This window comes from Osmerus eperlanus, unplaced genomic scaffold, assembly GCF_963692335.1.
Source record: "Osmerus eperlanus unplaced genomic scaffold, fOsmEpe2.1 SCAFFOLD_512, whole genome shotgun sequence".
NCBI classification, from domain to species: domain Eukaryota; kingdom Metazoa; phylum Chordata; class Actinopteri; order Osmeriformes; family Osmeridae; genus Osmerus; species Osmerus eperlanus.
Window position 1 is genome coordinate 895 of NW_026911932.1, and position 11199 is coordinate 12093.

Below are 11199 nucleotides of genomic sequence, written 5' to 3' on the forward strand. Positions count from 1 at the left end.
GGGGAGGAGAAGGGAAAGAGGAGGGAGGAGGGGGGGAGGAGGAGGAGGAGAAGGGAGAGGGGAGGAGGGGGGAGAGGGGGAGGAGAAGGGAGAGAGAGGGAGGGAGAGGGGGGAGGGGTATGGGTTCACATGGTTCTTTTCTGTCCGCCTAAGAAAGGAAGCTGTTTTGCAAATGGCCGAGTAATTACAGTGGCTGTTGGTGTTTGATTCCCAGCAAAGGGACAGATGGACCATGTCAGTGCCGTTCGGGGTGTGTGTGTGTGCCAGGTGTGGTGTGTCTACCTGCTGCGGTGCTCGTAGTTGCCCTTGCAGTGGAACTTGTGGGCAGGGAACACGGTGAAGATGCCCTCCTCTGAGCTGAAGTACTGCCACTTGATACCAGGGTTGGACTTCAGGTTGTCCGCCAGCACTGGTGGAGGAAAGAGAGATCAGTCGTTTTGAGTTGAGGCAGGATAAAAGCTAACACTAGGCTACGGTTAGCTTGTTAGGCTATCGCTAGCCATGGTGCACCACAGCTATGCTAGCCTATCGCTAGCCTATCGCTAGGCTATCGCTAGCCTATCGCTAGGCTATCGCTAGCCTATCGCTAGGCTATCGCTAACTCTCATTGAGCTGAGGCATGCTAGGGCTTAGGCTAATGCTGAGGCGTAGTTGCTGTCGCGCGGTGCCACGCTAGCCTCCCTTACGTCACGGCGAGGAGCCTCCATCCATCTCCGGAGGCTGTGTAAACAGAAGCTGTCTGGCCTGCTGCCGGCTGAGAGGAGAGTGTGTACGTCTGCCGCACCGCAGCGCTTAAACTCTCATCAGTGTTTAGAAGACACCGGAGCCGCTCGGACGGGCCGAGGGGCGCAGGTCCCCCCCCCCTCCCCCCTCTACACAGAAAACACTTTCCCCAAGTGGTTAATGTGTCACTGGGCAGGGAGATCACACACACACACACACACACACACACACACACAGGGTAAGTGCCTGAAGTTATGTGGCTCCATGGTAACTAGTCAGGGAGAGGGGGGGGGGCATGGAGAGGGGTCAAAGAGATAAAAGGAGGGAAGCAAAAAAGAATAAGAGGGGAGAACAAGGGTGGAGAGGAATGACAGAACGAAGAAGGAGAAGAAGTTTAGCGATGACAAGAAAAGTGTATGACCTCTATCCCTCGATGCATCTCCTCTGGCCCCGCCCACTCCTAACCTGGTGACTCCTTCCAATTACATCTCTCTGAACACACCCACCCCCTCCTACACCCGTTCCCCCCTCTCTCCCCCCCCCCGTGTTTAGACTGGGCCCTGACTGATGTGGGGGGGCGTGGGGGGGTCAGAGCGACAGGGGCGGGGGGGGGGTAATTCAACCCTCACAGAGGCAGGAGGAGGGAGAGCCAGCCACCAGACCAAGATGAACGGGCCTAATCTGCCACGGAGAGCTGCGGAATGTGGACGGAGGTGTGTGTGTGTGTGTGGGTGGGTGTGTGTGTGTGTGTGTGTCTGGGTTCTGCTACTTCAGTTTCAGTCATGGGAAGGGCGTTGCGATGGCGAGGTTCTGCTCGATGAACACAAGCCGTCAGGTAGCGCAGGAAACGGACTTTGCCTGGCTGTGGCACGCAGCGAAAGATGACCTCATTTCTCCCGTAATGCAACCGTTAAACGACCTGACATCGCAAATGATTTGCTGCAGCGCTAATAAAACACACGCTGTTTACAGCCTTCAGACTCGGCTGGTCTTTGGCTATGTCTGTTTTTCTGAGGTAAAACTGTGTGACGTCAGTTCTAAGCGGCAGCAAGGTTGGCGAGAACATGGCAGGCTCGACAAAGTCCTCTGAGCGCCGGATCAAAACTTACACTTCCTGAATGAACACACAGAGCAGAGATCAAGGGAGAAGAAAAGAAGTAAAACTGCGTTCAAACTCGGAGCGCCTCGAACCAAATGGGTCAGGGGAAAAAAAACATACAAATTCAATATTAATCAAAACAGAGAAATTGAGACAGACAAGAAAAGGGTGGAAAGGGGGGGGGGGCTAATGTCTAGGACAGACACACTTCCACATTTCCATCCCTGTTCAAAGGCCTTTTTTCCTTTGAACATTTAATAGGGATATTTGAACTGGGTTGCCATGGCAATTGTCTGTGAATGTCAGCTCCTGTGCTGACAGTGGCATGAAACCTGAGGTAGGTATGGAGTGTTTGTGTGTGAGAGTGCTTGTGAGTCTATGCGTGTGTGTGAGTGTATCTGAGTTGAGGTCTCTTCCTGGGTTGTGTGTGTGTGTGTGTACCTGAGTTGAGGTCTCTTCCTGGGTTGTGTGAGTGTGTGTGTGTACCTGAGTTGAGGTCTCTTCCTGGGTTGTGAGTGTGTGTGTGTGTGTGTGTGTACCTGAGTTGAGGTCTCTTCCTGGGTTGTGAGTGTGTGTGTGTGTGTGTGTACCTGAGTTGAGGTCTCTTCCTGGGTTGTTAGTGTGTGTGTGTGTGTACCTGAGTTGAGGTCTCTTCCTGGGTGAAGGCACGGCTGCTGACAGTGGGAGACAGCCTGTCACAGCAGATGGTCTTAGACACGTTGGTGTTGAAGTTACCGTCGAACCTGAACACACACACACACACACATTGACAAGTGTTATCCAGCAAGTGGAGGAAACCAAGATGGAATGAAGATGGAGGCCCGGGTCCTCTGGAGGACTTCACAGCACAGGAAGTCAGGTTTCTGTAGCTGGGTCAGAGCATCTGCCATTTGTACCTCCAATACGACATCTCACATCAGAGAGAAGGACGGGGGGGGGGGGGGGGGGGAGAGAGACAGATAGAGACAGACAGAGACGGACAGAGACGGAGAGAGAGAGACAGAGAGAGAGACAAAGAGAGAGAGACAGAGAGAGACAGAGAGAGAGACAGAGAGAGAAGGAGAGGGAGACAGAGAGAGAGACACAGAGAGAAGCAGTACTACATACATCAGGGAGAGACCAGTTTTGGCCTGGGTAGCCATCTCTGCAAACTGTTGCAATGTTTTAACGATCAGTGTGTGTATGTGTGTATGTGTGTGTGTGTGTGTGTGTGTGTGTGTGTCACCCTGACACCAGATGGAGAATTGTGACCATGCTGCACTACAGTGACATTGTGTCCCAAGCAGCTCTGGAACCGCTGATGGAGGGTGCAGGGGTGAGGGGGGGGACTCTGGACAACCTGACCACCCCCCCCCTCCCCCACCACACGGTCTAACCCCCCACCCCTCCCACAAGGACAAAGCTATAGAGAGAGACAGACAAAGAGAGACAGGCAGAGAGAGAGAGACAGAGAGACAGACAGAGAGAGAGCTTGTGTGTTTGACTGACAGCTGCTCTGATGTGCAACCTGCTTTGAACTTCACACATTAAATTCCCATCAGGCTACAGTCATTATAATCTCCTTCAACACGCGGTGCATGTGGGGCTCTCGAAAATGGTGCCAGATAAAAAATGCATTGCAAGCGCTTTGAATTCGACATCAAAACCAGGAGAGGAACGAGAGAGAGAAAAGGAAAGAGCGATGGAGGAAGAGAGATGGAGAGAAACAGCATATGAGAGAGGGAGAGAGAGGGAGAGAGAGGGAGAGAGAGGAGAGAGAGCGAGCGAGCGAGACTACATACGTGCAAGAAAGGAGAGCGAGAGGGAGAAAGATAAACAGACAAAACAGAAAGATCCGGATTCAACATGTAAATGAGCGTGTGGGTGCGTGTGCGTGTCCACTCCTCTCAGACTCACATTTTCCTCAGACCAGATCCCTGCATACACTCAATAATATAACATGGTTCATGTGCTTTATCTCCATATTCATCCCACAGGAGAGTGCTCCTTGCAAAGAACAGAGAGAGAGAGAGAAGGATGATGAGAGGATGAGGGAGGGAGAGAGCAAATGAGAAGGGGGGGAGGGAGAAAGGAAAAGAGAGAGAGGCAGGGAGAGAGACTGGACTCTTATCCACCAGGATCAGCCAGGCTTAAAAGGTCAGTTAAGCCCTCCTCTCATAACTCCACCAATTCTTCCCTGCCCCCCCCCCCACCACCCCAAATCCACCCCCCTCTCTTTCACCTCGTGCTTGTCTTCAGGCTTCATCAGCTCACTGACTAAGCAGGCAGACCATCAGCAGACTCCCTTAAGCTCAGATGGGGCCTCCAGGGCCACCAGGGGCCACCAGCCCGGCCCCCATCCCACACAGATAGGGACAATCACAAGGACATCACCCCCCCCCCACCCCAATACTGGAACGTCAGACAGGAGTGTCCTCGACCAAGATGCTCTCCCCAAGCACCCCAAAATAAATCCTGGTGTGTTCGCTTGAACAAGATTGACACTTGTTCCTTATGTTTGTTTGTCTGTCTGGAGCTAGCAGTTCCCATGTGGAGAAGGCCAGTAACTCTCAGCCTAGGGCCGCCCCTCTGAAACAGCATTAGCAGGCACGCTCCCTGTACGTACGACCCCTGATCCGTCTTAGGAGACCACAAAACCAGGTTCACGGTGTTCTATTTGCAGGTGAACCCTGCGCCCCAGACGGAACACTGATGAAAGCATTCCCCCGTAGACAGCTAACTGACACCCCGCCGGCGTGGGGCCCGTCGACATGGATACCCTGCGAGTCACCTGATCCCCTGCGTGAGACCCAGGGAGCAGGCGGGGGCAGGGCAGCTGGCTGAGACTGAAGCCCCACAGAAGGACACCCTGACCTGGGGAGGCCTGGTCTGAACAACAGCCTCTTTCTGGAGGTCTGAAGGTTTGGGGAGCAGTTAGCCGTTAGCCTTTCAACCCCGATCCAGACCGGGAGGTGGGTTTCACTGGGGGAGACTGGAGCTGGGAGAGAGGGGCGTGGGAGTGTGAGTGTGTGTGTGTGTGTGGTGTGTACAGGTGGCTGGTGGACAGACTGAGGCAAACTACAGAGAGAGAGAGAGAGAGAGAGAGAGAGAGAGAGAGAGAGAGAGAGAGAGAGAGAGAGAGAGAGAGAGAGAGAGAGAGAGGAGGGGGGGGGGGGGAGAGAGCGAGGGAGAGAGGGGGGGAGAGAGAGAGAGAGAGGGGGGGGGGGAGAGAGCGAGGGAGAGGAGGGGGGGGGAGAGAGAGAGGCATCAAAACAACATTAGTTTAGGGCCAAAAAGATAGAGGCAAAGAGGGGAGGGAGAGTGTGACTGAGTGAAAAATAGAAAGAGGAAGGAATAGAGGTATGGAGGCAGCTGCTACTGCAGTGGGAGATTAGGAGGTTGAAAGAAGTTCTCTATCTCCAGGCTGGGGCCCTCCTGTTAGAGGTGTGTTTACCTCAAATCACCAGGGGGGCTGGGGGAGGGAGGCTGGGGGAGGGAGGCTGGGGGATGGAGGCTGGGGGAGGGAGGCTGGGGCAGGGAGGCTGGGGGAGGGAGGCTGGGGGAGGGGGGCTGGGGGAGGGAGGCTGGGGGAGGGGGGCTGGGGGAGGGAGGCTGGGGGAGGGGGGCTGGGGGAGGGGGGCTGGGGGAGGGGGGCTGGGGGAGGGGGGCTGGGGGAGGGGGGCTGGGGGATGGAGGCTGGGGGAGGGAGGCTGGGGCAGGGGGGCTGGGGGAGGGAGGCTGGGGCAGGGGGGCTGGGGGAGGGGGGCTGGGGGAGGGAGGCTGGGGGAGGGGGGCTGGGGGAGGGAGGCTGGGGGAGGGAGGCTGGGGGAGGGAGGCTGGGGGAGGGAGGCTGGGGCAGGGGGGCTGGGGGAGGGAGGCTGGGGGAGGGGGGCTGGGGGAGGGAGGCTGGGGGAGGGAGGCTGGGGCAGGGAGGCTGGGGGAGGGAGGCTGGGGGATGGAGGCTGGGGGAGGGAGGCTGGGGGAGGGAGGCTGGGGGATGGAGGCAGGGGGAGGGGTGGAGGGGCTGGATGAGCAGCCCCCGGGCAGAGCTGTCTCTCTGGTTCACTCAGGCTCATCGTGCTTCCTTCACACAATTCCCTTATCCACAACCACACTTGTCTGCCTGCCTGGATATTTGTACGTATGTATGTTTGTATGCATGCACTACGCATAATAATAGTTGGCGCACACATGAGTGCGGTGTTGCCCTCGTTTGGGAACAATTGCGTGAGCACACATGGTGACACCTGCTCAGGGAGGATGGATGATCCCATGTTCAAACACAGGGGGGTCTGGGTGATCCCATGTTCAAACACAGGGGGGGGCATAGCCTGCTTCTGGAGACCTGCTGAATGTTCTGTGTGTGTGTTACTTACTCCATCATGGAGGGAGGGATGGTGCAGCAGTCCTGGATGGCGGTGATGGGGGAGGTGAGGTGGGCTGTATAGGAAGCCTCCACCACCTGCTTGTTCCTGTTCGCTACGTCCAAGTAGCGGTTAAACTTCTCCCGGATCTTCTTCGCCAGCTACACACACACACACAAACACACACACAGGTCAGGACAACATTGTTGACTTAACAAACCTGAGGTGGCCCTGGATCAAGAGCTACTGGGAGGAACATGGAATCGTGGAGCTTGCGATGCACCTGACAAATAAAACAACTCTTCTGTTTTAGGCGTCTCAGTTCTCCTCGCCCCTCTCTTCACTATGTGGGGAAAAAAGTTTTTGCATTTTATTCTGAAAGGTTGAAAGTAAAAAAAAAAAAAAGAGGACAAAGTTTGAAAGGTTGAAAAAAATATATATATATATAAAAAAAAATATATAAATATATATATAAAATGTAAACAATAGTATTCAGTAACAGTATCTCAACACTAAGACCTCTTCCTTCCGTCTGTTTTGGGGAGAAGAGAAAGAGGGGGGGGTGACAGTCCCATGTCATTAGTGAGTGACAGGTGTCCCTCTGTCTGTGCTCCTCTTCTGGCTTGAGGGGGTGAGGGGGGTGAGGGGGGCCAGGAGACTACAGTGAAGGGGGGCCAATCCCTTTCCCCCTCCTCAACGGTGGACTCACTGCTAATTGGTTGCGGTAATAGCCATAATACTGCTCTGCCCAGTCACACATGCCATGCCATCGGCGTGCCACTGTCTGGCTTCCGGAACGTAAGGAACATGCGCCAGGCGGACTGGCACAGGTGCAGGGGACACCAATCCATCCCATAATCACTGAATAATGACTGCTTGGATCACCACTTTCTAACTGATCCTACCAGAACTGCATCATGGGGAACCAGAGCAGTGATGACGAGGCCTTTTCATGTTTCAACCAGGAAGAGATATGGTGTTTATGTGACAAAGCATGGTCTAAAATCAAAAACAAGACAGGATGCTACTAATATCTTATTAGTATGATAATTGTTTTCTAATCATCGAAAACTGGCGTTTCCTCAAAAGAAATGCTGCCAGTAGCGTGCCACACACTTAAACAAAAAAACAAACTCAAACTGAAGTGCATGCCTGAGCTCACTGGGACACGTTCAGCTGGAATCACTCATTTGAAGAGCGGTCACCTGTACCGCTGGGGTGGACGTGAAGCTGCTGTTGTTATTTCAGCATCACCGGGTCTACGAGGCAGAGCCCTGACACGATGATGCTCTGGGGGGAGGGGGGGGAGGAGGGAGGGACGGGGGTGAGGGGACAGGCAACTTCAAAGCCGGTGAGACGGCAGCTAGAATTTTAATAACCCCCCCTTGCCTCTGATGGCGGCTGGTGTGTGTGTGTGTGTGTGTGTGTGTGTGTGTGTAAGAGAGGGAAAGTGTTTCCACACAGACTAAAACACAGCACATGTTCACACACACACACACGCGGGGGGTGTAAGGCAGGTGACAGGCAGCGGCGGCAACTCACCTGCTGAACCTCCGTCTCTCCGTTTGAAGTCTTCTCCGTGTACACAAACGAGCTGAAGATCCTCTGCACACACACAAGATCATCATCATCAAGACAAAAGCTTTCTACAAGTATCATTAAAAACACTCTAGACTCAAGGCCTAATTTCCCTTAGGGGAATATATGCTGTGTGTGTGTGTGTGTATATATATATATGTAGGCCTATTATTATAATTGTTTAGGTCTGTAGGGTGTATGGGGACCCTTGTTTGTGACATGGTCATGGCAGGGATTAAAAGACCTAGACATGACTGGAAACCAAAACACAAATTCCACGGTGGTTTCCATAGCAATGTACTGAGTGGAAACAGAAAGTCAGGACACACTGACAGCAACATAGTCCTGCAGTATTTTAAAAAACATTTCTCTTCATCAGTGTACTACAACCGCCGTAGAAAACAATATACAGACACATTATCGTCGGTTGGTACTTCACACACCCTGGAATGAAGTAAAATAAGCTGGTGTTATGCTCTGGGGAAGAGGGTAGGGAACCAGGAGACCTCAGGTGACCTGAACATCGACTGACACAACCCCACCTCCTCCTACAAGCCTCGGAAAACCTGTTAACACCTGCACATGCTGACTGACAGAATGAAAACACACCGTCACAAACACACCCACAAAGATAACTTTAGGCAGCTGGTCTCCTAGGTACCAAGCACGCGTACACACACACAGTCCACCTAAACATTTGGTCCAACGTTCAGTGCTAAGTACCAACACGGCCGGGAGAAAAAGAAAAAAAAGTTTCACAAATGTTTACTTAGCGTGTTCAGCTGCAGGTGTTTCACAGTAAGAGTTCCCACTGCACACAAGGCCCGGTTCTGCCTAGTTCCACGACTAAGTGTTACCCCGCTGCCAAACACCATGGCTGTGTCTACTACCGCGCACTTTACCAAGTACACTGCAATAGCACTTACATCTGTAGTGCACTCCGTCGCTGAGTAGTGCTGTCTCAACTGGAACACTTAAGTTAACCACTTGGCGGGAAGTGACGGACGCAAATCTGATTGTGACACCCGCGAATCTAAGGCGAATCTGCTCGAGTCATTTCGTCCGCCATTATTTTAGAAATGAAATGAAAAGCTGCCGAAAGGGCTCCTCCTCTTCCGCTACGTAGCCAATATGGCGCCCGTTTAGGTCGAGTAGTGTCCATCGTTGTACACTGCATTTTTTGACCGTTTGCAGTGCGTCATCCGGGTACTTTCAGTGCACTGAATTCTGCTGGTTCTGTCAGTGTAAGCGCCTTATGCACTGAAAGTCAGTGCTCGAAGTGCACAAGTGCGCAGTAGTAGACACAGCCCAGGAACCGATGCACTCCAGATAGGTGAACACCTTTCCCAGCATGCATCACTTCAAGCTAACGCCATTGTTTTTCTCTTAATTGTGTTACCATGGGAATACTTGCGCCCACCGTGAAGGTAGTCTGTCAGGACAAGCTATGATTCATGGCTTCTACTCAAACAATCGAAACTTGTCACCCAAAAAATCAAGCTTGTCAGGGGATCCGTTCGAGAAAAGATCCACTCGTTCGCTACTGTTATGAAACGGATATCGAGGCTCATGTAAACAGACAGGGACTCGCCACTCATTGGAAAACGTCCAGGTACAGTAGCCTAGTGTTGAACTGTCGAAAAAGACACACAGGAGCAGCAAACACACAAGGAGCTGCTGTTACTAGCGTTACAGTGCGTTCACACTGCAGCGTTTTTTAACGCTCTGCATCGCTTGCCTTCCCACAGTACACCACGCTCGGGGGCGTGTTAGACAAGTTAATACAGAGTTGTAGTTCTCTAAGGTCACTGTTGTAGTCATGGCCAAGCGTGCAGATTTGGGTTAATGTACTCACAATATCGATCAAAATACCACTTTTACACAACATTTATGTAAGTGCAAGATTTTACTAGTGCAAGATTACAGTAGAATACATGTTACGCCACCGGTCACTCAACCAGTCGTTTGTAGGCTGGGCTAGCGAGCTAGCAGTGGCACAGAACAGTCACGTAATGTGACGACTACATTTAAAAGTAGGCTATAAAAACACACTAGGAACAATGACGACATCGGCAACCATGCACCATGCATTATTAGTTTAATGTAATCTTTAAATTCAGGCTCGTCACATTAGTAACTTTGTTCTGAACAGAACTGGGTGTGCAGACACATACGAAAAGTTTCTCCTCCATCTTGAAATTGTCAAACCTAGAAATGTTTACCATGACGAACAGTTGCTACGTTACAAGAAACAAGAAACCAATCCGATTGGCCAACGCTAGCGTTTTCACGCTCCTCATTTACATAAAGTTGAGAAAATCCAACTTGCAACGCTCCGCTCCGCTCGCCTTCCCACAATGCCCTACGCGAGCGTCAACGCCTGGTTTCATTGAAAATGAATTGGAAGCCGACGCCACGCGCCGCCCGCTCCGCTGCAGTGTGAACGCACTGTTAGCCTCCGCTCCACCTAGCGCTCTGCGTTTGTTTTCAGACCTACTGGGAGGACAGGAATGCCTGCGTCAGAGAGGACTGGCTGGCTAGCTAGCAGATGTTTGGCTGGTTGGTTGTGCCGAGTTCACACAACATAATTTTAAAACCGATTTTCGCTCGCCTACAGTTTTGTGGAGATCGCCGACAAAAGCCCGAAATCGTAGGCAAATCAGATAGTTAATACATTGCGTTCGTCGCTCTATCAAAGACGCGGTCGCCGATGTCTGCGACATATTAGAATGTTAAATATCGTGGCTAGCTAGGCCACTAAATACTATAGACCAACACTTAAAATGAAGTTTACTTTCTTGAACTGTTACATATGGCAACAACAGCCCTATTTTCCTAAACTGACGACTGAACCTAATTAAAACGTTTTATTTGTGTAACAATGTTAGTAGATGCTGTTGTCTGGTTGTCAGATTAGCCCATAATCCCGGCAGAATCTGTTTTGGGATTGTCTGGTCCACAGACACACACGATAGCCACAAACTGTGTCTTACCACACCAATACCACTCCAGCTCTCGCCAAACTACTCTGTAAAACAGAGCAATAATATCCACTAGCACACCCACACTGACTGGGTAAGAACACTTGACATGCACAGACCACATGGACTCCAATTAGATCTTTTTGCCCTTGAAGCCTTCTTTTCTGCTCTGGTATGCATCAGGAACCCCCTCACGTCTCCCTCCCGCTCCTCCCCCCTCTCCCTCCCTCTCCTCCCCCCCCTCCCTCCCTCTCCCACCTCCCCTCTCTCATCCTCCTCACCACCACTCCCTTCAATCAAAGCAGCTCTGTAAAAAGGAGGAGGTCAGCATCTCAGTTAACACTAACAGCATATACAATTTGATGTGGGGGGGGATAAACCTATTACCAATTCAGCCATCTTCAAAGGCCAGGACTGAGCCCTGCAGGAGATGGGGTGTGTGTGGGGGGGAAAACGGTGACGCGCCTTAATCCTG

The 11199-nt window shown here is 52.1% G+C and overlaps 1 long non-coding RNA gene across 3 annotated transcripts; it reads right to left on the reverse strand.

Moving 5' to 3' along the window:
• Window positions 1-288: 288 nt before the first annotated feature.
• Window positions 289-10862, reverse strand: LOC134016785 (uncharacterized). 3 transcript variants are annotated; one of them, XR_009929639.1, is made up of 5 exons: window positions 10737-10862; window positions 7708-7770; window positions 6178-6326; window positions 2460-2565; window positions 289-409 (listed from the first exon to the last, which is right to left on the reverse strand). It is a non-coding gene; the product is annotated as an uncharacterized LOC134016785 (long non-coding RNA). The 3 variants fall into 3 exon arrangements; XR_009929637.1 differs by lacking the exon at window positions 10737-10862 and adding an exon at window positions 8513-8593; XR_009929638.1 differs by lacking the exon at window positions 10737-10862 and adding an exon at window positions 8187-8436.
• Window positions 10863-11199: the final 337 nt, after the last annotated feature.